The sequence below is a fragment of the Podarcis liolepis genome (assembly GCF_965112155.1).
Source record: "Podarcis liolepis genome assembly, chromosome: 6".
Classification (NCBI taxonomy): domain Eukaryota; kingdom Metazoa; phylum Chordata; class Lepidosauria; order Squamata; family Lacertidae; genus Podarcis; species Podarcis liolepis.
In genome coordinates, this window is record NC_139559.1 from 78,346,203 (window position 1) to 78,364,283 (window position 18,081).

At 41.6% G+C, this 18,081-nt stretch overlaps 1 long non-coding RNA gene across 1 annotated transcript in view; it reads left to right on the forward strand.

Moving 5' to 3' along the window:
- LOC310710378 overlaps nt 1-3,754 on the forward strand; it is a 33,226-nt gene extending 29,472 nt beyond the window's left edge. Inside the window, exons 2-3 of the long non-coding RNA XR_014528007.1 lie at nt 1,577-1,653; nt 3,652-3,754. This is a non-coding gene — a long non-coding RNA (uncharacterized lncRNA). The remainder of the gene's footprint in view (nt 1-1,576; nt 1,654-3,651) is intronic.
- The last annotated feature ends 14,327 nt before the right edge of the window (nt 3,755-18,081 follow it).

Below are 18,081 nucleotides of genomic sequence, written 5' to 3' on the forward strand. Positions count from 1 at the left end.
GTTCTAAACTCTTGTGAGAACCTTAAATTTAATGCATTTTATTGTTCTCTGTGACGGTCTTGGATATTTATATTGTTGTAAGTTGCCCTTATACTGGAGAAATGGTGGAAGAGAAATTTAAAAATATATAAATAAAATCTACCTTGGAAAAACGTGTGGCAGTGACTATGCCAGCATATTAGAAAATATGAAACTGCACAGGAGGGTTTTGCTGCTGCATTGTGCCAATAACTCACCTGTCAGCAGCCATTCCACCTGGCTGCAGCAGAGGGAGATGTGAGATAGAGGGAACTGAGATTAACAGCCACTTACCCATTCTCCATCTGCAGAGAGAGGGCTGGGTAATCCTTGAATGGTGCTTTGTAAATAATAATAATAATATAACAACAACAACAACAACAACAACAACAACAACAACAACAACAATGTTAAATATGTTGGCACTTATGCAGAGATCTACAGCTTACTGGCAATTATCATTTTTGCCGCACAGAAATGCATACACAGAGAGAATACTTTTTAAATGGAGGCAGTTCACACATATGGCTAAGAGTTATTCAGTGTTAATTGATCAAGCGAGGAGAGAGATCTCATCTCATATTGTAGAGGAGATGACAGTAGGTGATAAAAATAAATGCTTCCTGCGATAGCAAAGCCACATATCTGGTCATTGCGTGACACCTCACTCAATGAATTCGCATGTGTGAACCAGCCCACCAAAAATACATTTTTTATTTTTTTTTACAATTTATTTATTTGTTTTCACATATTACATTACAACACAGATGTACCAAAGCAAACACCATTTCTTCCCCATACATTTACATTTATATTTCCTCAATCCATCATATTATAGTTTTCGAATTGAATCAAAAACTACATTCTTAAGCTCACCAACATAGTTAAAGGTTTTGCTCCCGGTCTATGAAAGCAGCGTTATCAGCAGGGCTTTTTTCAGTTGGGACTCACAGGAACTCAGTTCTGGCATCTCTCAGGTGGGCGCCATTGCCATTATAAGAGAATGAGGGAGGCGTTCATGGTGAGTTCCATCACCACGTTTTCTAGAAAATTAGCAGATTATCAGCATTATTGCGTAGCAAAAGTCTTCTAGGACTCTAGCACCTCAGATGACTTTGAGGGGATCATGTCTTTCAATGCTCCTTCGTGAGAGGGAAAAAACTCTTCAGGAAGAAAACTAGCTCAGACACCTATTTCCTGATATCTGGTTTTCTATGCATGTTTTCAGAGAGAGAATTCTACCATGCCATCCCCACCTCTTAGTCTGAAATGGTAGAGTCCAGAACCAATGTTAACATATGACCAGCTGCTTATTTACATGTTGAAATTGTCACATTTACTTTACATAAAAGAAGTGTACTCTTATTTGTATTACTATTCATTTTTACATGAACGCGTCGTTGTTCATGGAGTGGAATGAACGTTTGACAGAGTACTTCCTCCTCCCCACACCTTCTAATTTAGAATACATGTAAAACATTTTAATTGTCCTCCCCCCCCCCATCTCCAGGTGCACCTCTGGCTGCTCTGTGACCAGCTAAACATTTTTGTCTTTCAGGTCAGCACTCACAGCTATAGATGAATGCCACTAAAGTTTCGCTTGCGCTTAAGGGAGAACAATGCGTGGCTAGGCAGGTGATCTTTTGATTTCGCTTCTAGAGCGAGATCAGTGCTGATGACAGAACAGATGGTCATCTTTGTTGCAGGGCAGGGGGGAAGAAAATTAAAATAACCAGATAGAATTGGGCAGATGTTTGCTTACATCCGTGCATAAATAGAACTAATCCTTATTGGTTAACTCTGCAATCTGGACTCTTGGGCGCAAGGGAAAGGTGATATAGTATACACAAGTAAAATACGCAGTGAGCAAGCCAAACCCATTTAAGATGGAACCTTTGAATATCTATTCCAAAGCAGATTATACAGAATATGGTGGGCTTATTCTAAACAGTATGGTCAGCATAACTTTTCTTGAAGCAAGAAGAGCCGTTCTGCATTCTTGCCGTTTCTCTTTGTTCTGAAATTGTTTTATCTGTTTTGCTTTTCCTTGCCAGAGATTGCAGCACATGTGTGATGTATGCAAGTTTCTTCTGTTTTATAGTTTTCAGGTTTTTTTGATCAGCATTTCACATTGATCAGCCAGCTAGGTGGATGGCTCTTTCCCCATCCATCTCAGAGTTCCCTACAGCTTTTTCTGTGCATGATGGAATCTGCTACAAATTCTTTGTGATGTTCTCTCTCTAGGTTAAAAAAAAATCCAGATGTGTTCTTTCTGTGAGTTTTCAACAGCTGCATCACTCCTGCTGCATTCAAAAAAAGCTGGAACACGGAACCAGACTACGGTCCTGTCAGGGAACTGCCATCGGAGCTAGAGGCGGAGGGAAGGCTCCAGAGGGATGCCGGAGAGGGTCCCAGTAGGGAGAGAGGCAGCCCATCTGCTGGGGAAGGAAATCAGCGTAACACCAGTGGAGAAGGGGGGCAGATGGGGGAATCGGAGAGGAGGCTCCAAGACTCCTCGCCAGAGACCAGCAGAGAGAGTACGGGTACAGAAGACTTCCGCGCAGGGAGAGTAGGAGACTTGGCGTCAAACAACTTTTATGCTGGAAAAGGTTCAAGAAACGCCCACTGACGGATTCTGCCAGTGACTGAGACAGTCACGATGCTGGCGGCTGTTCAGTCAGAAAGGGTTTAACCAGGTAACCTCACCAGCAGTGGCGGCAACTTACGCACAAGCAACCCCTAAATCCATTACAGGTCCATAAGGTCAGAAGGAAGACTCATATTTGGGGCAAGTTTGAGTCTGTTATCACTTCACTACTTAGGCTGTTGCAGTAGAAGAGGGAGAGGACACATCATCCTGGCATTAACACATCACAGTGACTTTAAAGCTCTCTGAGATTCCTTGGAAGCCTATCATTGGTTCCTCAATGAGAAGATCAGTGATGCCAGGAAGCTTCCTGAAAAGACAGCTTGCTCTTCATTACTGATGTCCCCATAGCCCAGAGAAGAGGGTGCAATTGCTCTTAGGCTGTAGTCCTGTTAGTGGGAGTTGGTTCTACTGAATTTACTTCTGTTCTGATTCAACATAATCATGATCACACTGTTAGTTGTTGTGGGTGGTGATGATGATCCAATAGACTTGACCAACGAACTGGCTAGGAACTTTAGCACAGACTCCAGACTTCTCAGATATTTTATGCAGGTAAATGTGGAGAGGATTCCCAGAAGGTAGACAGTTTGAAATCCCCCAGCTTGATAAAATGCTGCTGATCTTGTGACAGTTGCCAACAATTAGCAACCATTTTGTAGCTGCATATTGATTCTGCTCACAATATGTAGAACTCTGATCACCTGACCATACTTCCTGACCCAAGTAATTTGTTTTAACTCCCCCCCCCCTTGACCAGTGGCTCATTGAGGTCATGTGTTAGCATAAAACAGCCTCAATCTTCTGAGAAATCATTCAAATGCTTTGGGGGTCATAGTGAATAATCCCTTACTCTTGAATGATGCAGCAATCACATTTATGGTTTGCAGACCCTGCAAGTGCCTCTATTTTCCAGGGACAGTCCTGGATTTACAGAAGCCATCCTTGTTTCTGATTTGATCCTGGAATATCTCCCTTTTCCTTAGGACACCCCTATTTTCATCAGAGAAATGTTGGAGGGTATGGAGTTATGTGATCCCCAAGCCAAGGAAACAAGTAACTATACAACTTTTAGAAAACATCTGAAGGGAAGTTTTTAAAAAAATGTTTGATGTTTTATTATGTTTTATGTATGTTGGAAGCCACCCAGAATGCCTGGAGCAACGCAGTCAGATGGGCAGGGTATAAATAATAAAACGATGATGGTGGTGGTGGTGGTGATGGAATAGGACATCCCTATTTTCATCAGAGAAATGTGGGAGGATATGGGTTTGTAAGACTGTGTGGCCAATGCACTAAATTACCCATGAGGCAGAATTTGTTTTTGCCACAAGGTGGCAATAACGATTAAAATATAAAGGCATTACCTGAAATAGATTCTATTTGCTTGATTAAGTATGACCCAAACATTGTGACCAGTCATATAAAGAACAGTACCTATCCAATTCTCTCTCTCTCTCATAGAATGACAAGTCAAGGACTATGGGGAATGATTTCCACTTTAGCATACCCTGTAAGGGGTGCCTTTATCCTGTTTAGGACAAACACAATGATAAACTTACAATGCTGATCATGCTTTCATAAATATATGCTACTGAATTCCAAACCTGAACTGGGGAAAAAAATAATAAGGAGAGAAAGAAAAGAGCTGTATTGCAGTTGAGAATCAAATTGTCTGTTCATGTTCTCTTGTACCGTAGGTTCATATTCTCTTTATACATCTCCCCATTAATGCTCGCAAGCGATCTACAATCATTAAGTAGCGTGTGACAATGATGTTTGTTGATTAGCTATCATGTAATAATAATTACTGTCACTTTCAAGCCAAAGACGGAGAGCAGATGAACGTTGCGGTGTTTTAATCTGGAAATGTTGATGGTGGCAGAAGACGACAGCAAATAACAATAAAAACTGTGCAATGCATACACAGCGCCACTCAAAGCAGCTAGATGAAATGATACCCCATTCTCCTGTGTGAACACCAGCTCTCTGTCATACGCAGCTCTGCTGCACTAGTTGTTCATCTGCATTATTCATTATTATTGTCTGCAAAATTAAAAACGAATCCTTCCAGGACAAAACATCTATGCAACAAGAAGCTGAGGTGGGAGGCACGGCAACCTCTAAATTTTGTTTGAGTGCTACATGATCTCAGTAGAAGAAAAAGGGTGTGTGAAAAAATAGCCCTGGTATTAACGCAGGTCTATTTGAGTCTTTGTGCTGTGTAATCTGAAAACAACCGGTTGACAAGGAATAGCTAGAACTGAACATATATTACTATTCCATCCTTTTCATAGAGTAAGCCTAGGCTGAGGGCAGAGCCATACCATACATTTAAAGGACACTTGGTGCAAATTTGAAGCACATTACTTCCCCAAAAGAATTCTGGGAATGGTAGTTTGATACCTGGGAATTATGGGTCTGTGAGAGGAGGGAAAACTACCATTCCCAGAATTCTTTGGCAGAAGTATTCAGTGTCCTTTAAGTGTACGGTATAGTTCTGCCATCAGTTCAATTTCCCCAGTACCCTTTCCTTGTAATCATGCCTTGAAGTTTATATTTCTTGTATGCTGAGCAACCAAATCCTAAAATTTATACTGCTGCATTTCCTGACTTTTTAGGGAAGAATGTCCTATCTATCTGCATACATTCCCAGCATTTATTTGACATGCTTTTATACATCTTGATCTGGATAGAATTGTGAAACCAACACTGCACCTCTGCAGAGTGAATGTATCTCTGGTTGGATGTATCAGCCCTTAAGCTTTGATAGGTCTTTAATGCAATGGCATTCTGTAGTTATGAGGAAAATACTATATGCACCCTTGTAGTCCTAAACAGCACAGCCTTTGCAACAGATTAACCCATAGACAAAAATATCAGAAACTTCAAATGACTCCAAACTGTTTCCGGGCACGCTCAGATCAATCGTTACAAAGGATGTTGCCTTCTCCTCCTCATCCTAATAAATAAACAGCCATCATCATGCTCTGCTTCTTGTGACAAGACGGTGTGCAAGGGAGCTGTAGCTAAATAATAAATAAAGTGACCTGCAGAGTGATGTTCTCCTAAGTTCAAATGTATTAAGTCATTTTCGTGTATATATTTTAGGTTGACATGCCATTAAAATAAAAAATTTAATACACACAAGCAACAAAAAGCAGCACATTTCATTTCACATTAAAAACATCTAGGTGGCTTGTCACTCCACCATTTCTGTCTCTGGAGATGGGTGGTGAAAAAGCATATAGAGAAGGAAGTCAAATAATGATAAAATCCTTGATGTTTGAACATAGGGATTGCCACACAAGCTGAGAGTTGTGGTTCATGTAATTTTGCAAGTGCTGTTTCAGAAAAATGAATTCACTATGTCCTGTGCTAATGCTTTCATTACCCAAAGCTTCCATTTTTAAATAAATAAATAAATGCTTAATACTTGAATTTGGCAGAGGGGAGACTACGGTCTCAAAGAGTGAATTTTTCTTTGTTTCAAGTATGCCAATAGATTGCAGGAGGAAGATATTCAAACCAGATCAAGCAATAAAATATAAATATTGGAGAAAATCTAACATTACATTCAATGAAAGTTTTGTGCAGAGATAAGGATACTCGGCATGATCCTGGGAATAGCTGTTTCTAGCCTTCCTCATCTGTTTTTCTCTACTGTCTTTACATATTGAAAATTTCTTCCAAATCACTGAATTCCTCTTTTGAAGGTTCACAGATTGATGGTGTTTGCTTCTATCTCTCTGTTTCTGATGACAGTTTCAAAGAAACCCTTATGTTTTGCTGCTCGGCAAGACTGGGTCATAACAGATGGAAAGTACACAATTCTAATCTGAGCTCCTCCTCTTATGTGGTATAGTCCTCTTACCCTACCACAATCTAGTACACCCTAGATTATCACTCTTTCCCATAAGAACTTCTAAAATGATTTGGCTGCTTTTTCTCCTCCCTACAACTGGATGTGAACTAGACTGCTGATGCTGGTGCAATCACAAGACTAACTCTACGCCGATGTTGCCACAAGCCCTAGTTGCTCAACAACTTCTAAATAATCCACAGTCAGCCAAACTCTCCCCCAAAGAAACATGACTGGAAAACAAGTCTATTCCTCAAATTGGTGCTGAGGTATGAAGTTAAAACAAATATACAAAACGCCTAACACATTGTGGTTTCAACCTTCCTCAGGAACAAAGGATGCTGTAGCTGGTTACAAATACTACAACAACCCACATCTGGTCATCTGAAACAGATTGTGTATTTTGTTTCTTTGATTATATTTCAGTACCATTTTGAGGCTTGGTCTTCTTGTTTATTCACCTGTTTTTAGTGTTCCCTTCTCTTTTTCCTCCTAAAAAATATATGCAAATACCCTCCATATTTCCCCTCTTCTATGTGATGAACAAGACACAAAGATTGCATTCCTCAGACCTCTGCCTTACTAACCAGAGCCTCTGAACTCCAGCCTTCCCTGTTGTGTACTTGTGTTGGAAAACCACAAAGTTACCCCAGTCAGCATATTTTTAACACCACAGGTTGCTTTCCTGTTCTGTTCCTTAAATCCTGCCCTATACTCAATAAGCATTTGGATACAACTGTAAACAATGGTTGATCATCATCAACCATCATCAACAAGGCAAGCTTTGGGCTCTCTTTTCCTCCATCTCTTCTTCAGCACCGCTGCTAAGATATTACAGACCCTCCAGGTGTCCCTATTTTCCAGGGATGTCCCTGCTTTGGAGAAGCCGTCCCAGTTTCTGATTTGATCCTGGAATGTTCCACTTTTCCTTAGGATGTCTCTATTTTCATTAGAGGAATGTTGGAGGGTATAGAGTTGTCCACCCCCTGAACCGTCCGAAGGCAATCCTGTACAGGGAAGTTTTTAAAAATGTTTAATAGTTTATTATGTTTTTAATAAATGTTGGAAGCTGCCCAGAGTGCTGGGGCAGCCCAGTGAGATGTGTGCGGTATAAATAATAAAAATTATCATGATGGAATGGGATGTCCCTATATTCATCGTTGGAGGGTATGATATTAGGGTATACTGGAGGGTATAATATTAGAGCTTTTGCTTCTGTTTTTTACTAACCACAGTTTAGTGACTAATGACTAATCTTAACTGATTAACTTAAATAGAACAGTTTGATAAATGATGGGTTGAAGGAGGCTGGCTTTAGTAAACCATAATTAAGGATTTGTGACATTTAGCTCATTTTGTTTTTTGTATTCACATTTCAGTTGTTGTATTTTTTCCTCCCTTTTCTTGTAAACTGCCCAGGGAATGTAACTGAAGGGTGGCATAAGAAATAGTTACAGTGATGAATGATTGAACAACATACTCCTTTAATTACTTGCCGATGGTGCTTTTCTTTATTATTAACAGCAATATTAATACATCCTAACCAGCAATGAAAAACGGCAAGGATGTTTACTATTGGTAGTATATTGTAAAAATTAACCACAAAGTGTAATAATGCCTAATGAAGACCACGTTTTTAAGAAAGGGGATGCTAAAGAAGATGGTTAAGGATAACTAGGGAAGCAGTTTCAGTATTTGGGGCATGATGGGAATTGTAGTCCAAACACAACTGGAGACCCACATTTGGGAAACACTGAGTTACATGGAGGGAAAGGGCTGTAACTTGGTGGCAGAGTACCTGTTTTGCATGCAGAAAGTCCTGAGTTCAGTCACAACGGCATCTCCAGATAAAGCTGGGAGAGAACCCTGCCTGAAATCATGGGTGGCCGCCAGTGTGGGCAGTACTAAGCTAGATGCATCAATCCTCTGTGCACAGCTCCAGGCTTTATAACTAGTACAAAAAGCACATGTGGCTATGTTTCTACTGCAAATTGTCCCCTTTCTCGGTGCCTTTGTGCAGCAGCAGAGCTTACATCTTTATAAGGAGGACCGTGCAAGAAATTGAGACCGACTCCCATCTATAACCATCTTATGTTATGTGTAGTTTTAAAATCAGCATCCGAATTAAAGCTGTCAGGAAAAGATATTGCTATTTCGGGATTTGCTGATTGCCTAAAGTCGTACTGTCATTCCAGGAAAGATTGCTTGTCAGGAGCCGTCCTTTGGGAAATTACGTATGTCAAATGAGACTGCCTGAAGTTATGCTGGTCAAGATGGCGAATGGGGGACGACGACGGGCAACAAGCTGATCCATAATTGGATCAAATCTCCATTCAACCCTTGATCAAAGAAAATTAAACTCTCTTAAGATGGGCTTTTGATTTAAATCGCATCCAGGCTATATCCAAATGAAGCAATGCTGCTGGGGACACATCTATATCACAGGCATTTAACCTTGACGCCCGCAAAGTCATGGGAGGGGATAGTGATTTCTAGCAGAGAATTCTGATTGGATACCCTCAACAAACTGTACTTCCCAGGATTCTTTGGGGGAAGAATTCTTCAGTTGAATGTGTACAGGCAGGAAGCTCCTCTCCTCACTTGGTCTAGGACACAGAGGAGCCCTTGATGCAGTGATTGGAAGCACTGTCAATTTTAAATTGCCTGAATCAAGCATTTGCTTTATCAAGCAAGAGGTATACAAATCTTGTTTTAAAAAATATACATTAAAAAATACCTGCTTGCTTATTTTTCTTAGGGAGGACCCCTTTCCTTCTATCAAAATGGTTCTATGTTTAGGGAAATTTCCCTCGATTTATGAATATTGATACACAGGGAGGAACTGGAGGAGAGAAGAGTATGCACTTCCTACCAGTGACTCTAAGATCCAACAATTTTTGGCACAGAAAAACCTTGTCTAGTCAGCTGGTAATGTGCAACAATATCTGAGAGAGAGAAACGAGCCATTGTTCTTGTCTGTCTTCCCTTCCTTCCTTCCTTCCTTTTTTTGGTATCTAGCTAAAAAGCAAATGATGAGGCATTGCATCCAATATTAATCTTCCCCACAGTAGGCCAACTGGAATGAATTGATAATCCTAAATTAGGTCCAATAATTTCAGCAGATCTACTCTGAATATAACATTGTTGGGTACAGCTCACTCTTATTTCAGCTGGCAGCCCAAATTTTGGCATAAGCCTGCTTTGTGTGGCACACACAGTGATTCTGCTGTTTCTGCTTGTATCAGTTCTCTGGTCAGCATTCCTGTAATGAAGAGGGATTGTTTTGAAATTTCATTTTGGTATTCCTTAATGAAAACAGGTAAGCAAGGCTGAATCGTACTTTAAGTGCGGGGGGGAGGGCAGGGACACACACCTGGCCAAACACCTGTCTCTGGAAAATTTTACGCATTACCTGGGAGGACAGGCAAACTAATACCAGGGTACTGGAAGAAGAAAAGATCACCAGTGTCAAAGCAATGATTCTTCAACATCAACTTTGTTGGACTGGCCATGTTGTGTGATGCCTGATTATCGTCTTCCAAAGCAACTACTCTATTCTGAACTTAAAAGTGGAAAGCGTAATGCTGGTGGTCAACAAAAGAGGTTCAAAGACTGTCTCAAGGCAAATCTTTAAAAACGTAGTATAAACACCAACAAATGGGAAACACTGGCCTGTGAACACTCCAATTGGAGAACAGCCTTTACTAAAGGTGTCATGGGTTTTGAAGAGGCTTGAACTCAGGACGAAAGGGAGAAATGCGCTAAGAGGAAGGCACACTTGGCAAACCCTCACCGTGATCAACTCCTGCCTGGAAACCTATGTCCCCACTGTGGAAGGACATGTGGATCCAGAATTGGCCTCCACAGTAACTTATGGACTCACTTTTAAAACCATAATAAAAGAATTCCTTCCAGTAGCACCTGAGAGACCAACTAAGTTTGTTATTGGTATGAGCTATGGTGTGCATGCACACTTCTTCAAATATCTTCAGGTATCTGAAGAGAATAGAGCTGGGTGCCAGGCCCTCACCTCTCCCCAAATGCCCCCAGGGGCTCTTGCATGGCCCTAGCCCCTTGACAGGGGTTCAGACAAGAGCATGGTGAGCCCCTGGATTCCTTTAACAGAATACTCTTGCAGCAGCAACATTGGAGGGGCAGGAACAGCCAACCGTACCCCCTCTATCAACCAAATTTAACCAATGCCTAACCACAACCTTACAAGTTTGCTACGCAGTAGGCCAAAACCAAATGGCACCAGCCAATCAGCCAAATAGAAAAGTTCCTACCAGGCCCCTGCCCCAAAGCAGACGACCCCATGACAGTCATAGCAAGGTCAACACAAACAGTCCTAAATATAGGGAGGGTGATCCGATGCATGCAGCAAAAAGAGGCAGCTCAACACTACGCGCAGGGAATAAATAGCCCCTTGGCTGTCAATCATAAATTGCAACATCAAATTCTCCCCAACGACCAAGAGGTGCCCAATAAGATTTGTGGCCATCCAACCTAACCCGCCCAGCAACAGAGGGATGTCTTGTTTGCCCCCACTGCAACACATGCTCTCCATGAAGGAGAGCACGCTTTCATGTTTCTTCAGTATCTGGGGGTTTTTTTTAAAAAAAGGAAACTTAACATTAGGAAGCTGCCTTATACCACGCCAGACTATTTATTCGTCTAGCTTAGCCCTGTCTACCTTGATTAGCAGTGCTCTCAAGGGGTCTTTCTTTGTCCCACCTGGAGATGCCAAGAATCAAACCTGGGACCTTCTGTATGCAGAGCAAATGCTCTGCCACTGGACCATGACCCATAATTCATGCACTGATTCTATAAACTGCAGGTGGAGCTCACAGGATGAATTTCTCTTCCTGGCCTATCTAGTCCAGTATTGTTCACACTGAGTGGCAGTGAATTTCCAGGGGTTCAGACAAGGGGTCTTTCTGTTAGGTTTCTGTTTATTGCCATTGTGCAGTGCTTGGAGTCACAAGACTCTGTTTACATTCCAGACTGTTGGAAGTCTCACGGGAGACGGATGTTGATATTACTGGTTTCTTGTTTTCTTTGCACCAGTTGCCTCTCGGGTTTCACAGAGAGAGGATGTATATTTCTTTTCTGTATGTGTAGTTAGAAATAAAACTCTTAGCATGTAGCTCATATTTCTTGTCTTCTTCTGCTGCTGCATACTCTGCGTAATGAGGGAACGTGCCTGGAGCCTCACCAAAGGCTCAGGTTGTTAATCAACGTCGGAGGGCTCGACCGGAGGAGTAGCTCGGCCGAATGCAAGTCCGACAGTTTTGGTTATGGGCGCCTAGAGATGCTGGGGATCGGAAGCTGCTGCACTCCAAGCAGATGCTACTGACCTCTGGCCCTTCTCCTTTCCTCCATGGAAAAGTGAAGGTAACACCTGCTTGCCATGAAGAATAAAAATATAGAGCTTAAATGTTTGAACTGTTTTAAAATGTTGACAGCTAGAGTTAAATGAGACAGAGTATCCTGCCCCAAATAAAACAGCAGAGCTCTTTCAACCCTGCTTCTTTTATTCATCTGCAAAATCACTTTTTTTCCTCCCCAGAGGCGACTTTTAAAAAAAGAAAGAAAACTTTTCTAGCTAGCAGAAAGCCAGCACTGTGTGTTAGTGATAGAAAAATCCCCCCATGGCAAGAATGACACAAATGGATGCTTTCTCCTTCTGAATTTATATCTGATTCTCTTTCTGTTTCTGCAATTTTGTCGTAGCTCTGTACTGAGTTTCTCCTAGTCCATCCTAGTTGGTGTAAATCTGGTTCTGCAAATGCAATAGACTTTCAAAGAACAAGGCACGTCATATTATAAAAGAGGGACCTTTCTAGAAGCCCTCAGGGCTTAGATGAGATCAAAATTAACTCATCCATTATCTGCCAAACAGCAGATAATCTTTAATTTGGGCTTTCCTTGAACAAGCATGTCTGCCATGGTTACTCAATGACTCACAGACACACGCGTGGGATGACTCCATTGGGAAAATCCTGTTTGAAAAGTTGTTAAATGCATAATTTTTGATAGAATATTATTTAAATATGAATTTAAATATTTTTGTTTTTGCTGCAGAGTATTAGTAACAAAAATTCACAGATTAATTCAGAAACAGGGTGGAACGGATTCATGAATGAATAAATGCAAAGTTGCCGTTGACTGGAACTAGATCAGTCTGCCCTTCCTGATGGAAATTAGTGCTTGATGCTCTTATTCTTAAAAATAATAAATAATTATATGTTAAAGCAATTAGCTTTATTTTGGAAACTTGCTACATTAAAGGAGGAATCAGCAGTGATAGGTAATTCAAGGCACCCCACTACTTTCTTCCTAGCTAATGCTTTGACAACCTGGCTTCTCATAACCTGGTCATTCTAAGGGAGGAAATATTTCCTGGGCAAGTTGCTTGTGACACTTTCCATTGGCTTACCCCCACAATAATGTAGTCTAGGAATAAATATTAAGTTGCAGGACAATCACCCTCACTGATGACAAGACTTAGCCCTAGACATGACTACTTATGAGGTTTTCACCACTTTTGTTACATCAGAAGATGGAAAATTAGACTGAGCATTCTTTCTTTCCTGGATTCTGTGAATTCTGTGAATGTTTTGTGTAGACATTTCTGAGCACAATTGGTCAGTGTTGGTGCTGACCTTTAAAGCCCTAAACGGCTTTTGCTCTGTATACCTGAAGGAGCGTCTCCACCCCCATTATTCAGCCCAGATATTGAGGTCCACCTCCGAGGGCCTTCTGGTGGTTCCCTCATTGTGAGAAATGAAGTTACAAGGAACCAGGCAAAGGGCCTTCTCAGTAGTCACGCCTGCTCTGTGGGACACCTTCCCAGCAGATGTCAAACAGATGAACAGCTATGTTATTTTAAAAGACATCTGAAGGCAGCCCTGTTCAAGGAAGTTTTTAGTATTTGATGTTGAATTTTGTTTTTATTGTTTTTGTTGGGAGCCACCTAGAGTGGCTGGAGCAACCCATTCAGATGGGCGGCATACAATGGTACCTCAGGTTAAGAACTTAATTTGTTCTGGAGGTCCGTTCTTAACCTGAAATTGTTCTTAACCTGAGGTACCACTTTAGTTAATGGGGCCTCCTGCTGCCGCCACACGATTTCTGTTCTCATCCTGAAGCAAAGTTCTTAACCCGAGGTACTATTTCTGGGTTAGCGGAGTCTGTAACCTGAAGCGTCTGTAACCTGAAGCGTCTGTAACCTGAAGCGTCTGTAACCCGAGGTACCACTGTATAAATAATGGTGTCTCCTCCTTCTCCTTCTCCTTCTCCTCCTCCTCCTTCTTCTTCAGAGGGAGATGATGGATCCTTGTTGTGACTCAACGCAGGCCAAAGCCACAGGGTTTGTTGGGCTTCAGAATTTTAGAGGGTTGTTGTACAAGATACCCTCCACTGGCTCCCTTCCTCAGTGACTCTATCTTCTCACTGCAGAAAATTCAGGGGACATTTGTCTGTGATCCCCCTTTCTGGGGTGCACGACCTATATCTTACACACCTAGGATTCTGGGATAAAGATGCAACAGCTGCTGAAAGTTGGGCTTGTAACCCAGTTCTTTCCCAGCCTTAATTGAAACTGCTTTGAATTTTATGGAACTTGAGAAATCTGCCTTGGCAGTTTTACCACTTAAATATAATAAAGCCAAAATTTCAGCACTTCAGGTTTACACTGAGGGGAAGAGCTCTCTATGTCTCTTTGACATATTTAATGCTCCTAATGGCACAGCATTTCTTTTAAAGATAAAACCTCCCCCAACTCCTTGTTTGAAAATGAAATCCAAAGGAAAATGCAATGTAGTTGGGGAAGGACCGATAAATCGTTTGTTTCTGATTTGTTGCTGTGCTATCATGCGTGTATGTGTTTGGGGGATGGGGTGAGGAATGAAATTTGCACACCCTGAGTTATGTGCACAGATACTATTTTTAAAATAATTGCTAGAATTACAAAGGAAATAAAAGAGTCCCATGTCGGATCATCAAGATAAAAACAATGCAACAAATCAAATAGCAACAATGACAGCAGGAAAAGCAAACAAAAAACACACCCTTTTGCCTTCCCGAGAATTTGATTTGGGTTAGATCCAATAGAGGTCTATGGAAGACTTTGGAAATGGAGCTTCCAAAAGGTTCAAATCTTCTTGTCTTGCCCCCTTAGTGAGAAAAATGCTCCTTGGATAAATTTTGGGATCATTAAATGAAGAGGTGGGTAACCAATGACCCATGTGCTGCCTCCAGTCCCCAGTAATCCTTTTTTGTGGGCCTCAATGACCCACAATATTTTTCTTTTTTTTTTTAAAAAAAGCATTGACTGCTCCTGTGTGTTCCCCACTGTGATGCCTTGATGTTAAAAGGTTTTGGTGGCCCTCAAAGCTCCTGCATTTTTGTTGTTTAAACTCTTTTTAAAAAATAAATTATTTTCAAAAAGAGGCACCCCACATACTCTTCACAGACCTGTTCAAAGACATGATTTGGCTACATAAGTTTTTAAAATTTGTTTTACTGTTTTATTGTGTTGAATTATTCTTAAATGTTTTCAGGTGCTTTTATTTTTTTTCAAATTACAATGCTTTCAAAATGTTTATTTTATTTTTAATGTTACTGCTTTATCAAAGAAGTGCTTGCTGCTCTAGGCTCTGTAGGAAGGAAAGGAGTGACAGAAATTTAACAAACAAGCATGGCTGTTTTTCAGCTGGAACTCACTGGAACTCAGTTCTGGCACCTTTCAGATGGGCACCTTTGCCATTATAAGAAAATATGTTGGGTTCTGGCACCTCTTTTTCTAGAAAAATAGCACTGCAAACAAGTAAAACAGCCTTAAGGAGCCCTAAGCTTGAGTGTGATGAGTGAGGTATTCACTGCTTCCGCCCTCATCATTTCTGGTATGTACAGCAATTCCCTCAATTGTAATCCATGGTGGCAGCCAGCAGTTCTGACTTCACCAGCCACCTCTGCTGCTAACAATACTTGATCCAGCTTATTTAATTCAATTAAACAAAATATAATGCATGCATTTCTGGGAAACTGACATTTGAATTCCAGAGCCACAGGAGGTAGGAGAGGAAAAGTTCATCTCAAGGAATAGAAACGGAAAAGTTCCTATCTTTCCTTTTTCTTTCTTTCTTTTCCTTTCCTCCAGGCTTCCATATATTGGGATAATATCTAGAGAGGCAGAGTAGCAGAGCTATATTTAGTAAGTAGGTCATGGAGACTATTTCATTTGTTGAGCTGAAGAGCTCTACCCTTGCGCTTGTCTGAGTTCTCATGTGTGGCTTGCGCACCACAAAATCCTGCTTGCATCATCAAAACAAAGGCCTGTAAGGACGCCTCATAGAAATTTCATGAAGCAACAAAGCGCAGATGGTAGATGGCATATGCTCTTTCTTCAGTTGTAAGTTCGCTCCTTTGCTGCAAAGACTCTTTTCTTTACAGCGCCCCAAAAGGACTTCTTACACAGCCCCATATGAAAATGAGGATGAAAACACAACAAAGCAACATTCTGCTGGGACCTTTCCAGTACGCTACGACAATAGCGCTTGCCCAAAAGTTTAAAGGCAGAACTATAGGTTATCTACCACACAGGCTTGCTGCCCAAAATGGTACCCCCACAATGGGATCTCACTCCACTCCCCTGTAGTTCACAGTAATGGAAATTCCTGTCCTGGGGTAACTATCATCTCAATCATCTCAAGAAACTGATAACAAATAATTTAGCATTAAAAAAGAAAAAGAAAATAGTCATCAAGTCCACATTGTCATGAAAAGTGTATTTGTTTTTGGGCCCTCAATATTTATCTTTGGGCTCTTGGGTGTTTAGACACCACAACATGAATAATATGAGATGGGTTGTTTCCAATGTTAGCCATATTAAGAGTAGACCCTTGGAATTGATGAAATTAATGAACCTTACTAACTTAAGTGCACTAGTTTCAGTGGCTCATCCACACCTCCACTTGTTCCATCACTTTCCTATGGAAAACTTGCTATTTATTTATTGAATTTATATCCCACCCTATACCCGGAGGACTCAGGGAGGTTTACCCCCTGAATAAATATGGGTTGCGGGACACGGGTGGCGCTGTGGGTTAAACCACAGAGCCTAGGACTTTGCTGATCAGAAGGTCGGTGGTTCGAATCCCCACGACGGGGTAAGCTCCCATTGCTCAGTCCCTGCTCCTGCCAACCTAGCAGTTTGAAAGCACATCAAAGTGCAAGTAGATAAATAGGTACTGCTCCGGCGGGAAGGTCAACGGCGTTTCTGTGTGCTGCTCTGGTTCGCCAGAAGTGGCTTAGTCATGCTGGCCACATGACCTGGAAGCCGTACGCCAGCTCCCTCGGCCAATAAAGCGAGATGAGCGCCGCAACCCCAGAGTCGGTCACGACTGGACCTAATGGTCAGGCGTCCCTTTACCTTTCAAATATGGGTTGCAGATAATGTCACGTGTACACCACTTCCCAAACCAGCGATAATAATAATAATAATAATAATAATAATAATAATAATAATATATAAAAATTATTTGTATCCCGCCCTCCCCTGCCAAGGCCAGGCTCAGAGCGGCTAACATCATAAAAACAACATAATATGCATAAAAACAGACATCAATTAATTAAAATACATCTTAAAATTAATTCAGACAAGTTAAAATGTGGACAGGCGGCAATTATCTGGTTGGAATTGAGAGTGGTTAAAACTTGCCAGGACCAACTGTTTCCATTGATCATACAAGGACACCTGAGTGGGTTGGGGGCCTCCTTTGGGCTTGTAAAAGGAATGTAAGTCAAACTGCATCCTATCCAAAGGCCAGGTAGAACAGCTCCATCTTGCAGGCCCTGCAGAAAGATGTCAAATCCCGCAGGGCCTTGGTCTCTTGTGGGAGAGCGTTCCACCAGGCTGGGGCCACAGCCGAAAAGGCCCTGGCTCTAGTCGAGGCCAGTCTAATTTCCCTGGGGCCCAGGATCTTCAAGGTGTTGTTGTTAGCAGACCGTAAGGTGCTCCGTGGGGCATATCAGAAGAGGCGGTCCCATAGGTACGATGAGAGTGCACTGGATGTAGAGTGGGAATGTGCTTCTTGGCAATTTTGTGTGTAGTGGTTGCAGCCACATGGGAAGCCAGTCACCTCCACATGGTATGGAAAACTGTTCCATGCCTTACTACAAGCTGGAAATGTAGGAAACTTGCCCATGTGTTACTGGTTTCTCCAAGTGCTCAGATCTAGATTCAGATATGGCCACCCATCGGATTGGCTTGGCCGTGACAGTAAATTCATGCAGAAGTAGGGGGTGGAGAAGAGCCAAATGGCAAAATCTAATGCTGGGACAATTACTGTACATTGTTATGAATGGCTTAATAGCTTCTCTTGAGAATCTGAGAAGCAGAGTGGGAGGGCAGAACATGCATGGCTGATTTTAGGGATCATGAAAAGGAAGCAATTGTTAGCGGCTTAATTTATTATTACTGTACTTTTACTGTTAAGGAGGAAGAGACAGATGACCTTGTGTATCATGAAACTTGTGGATGGAGTCTAAT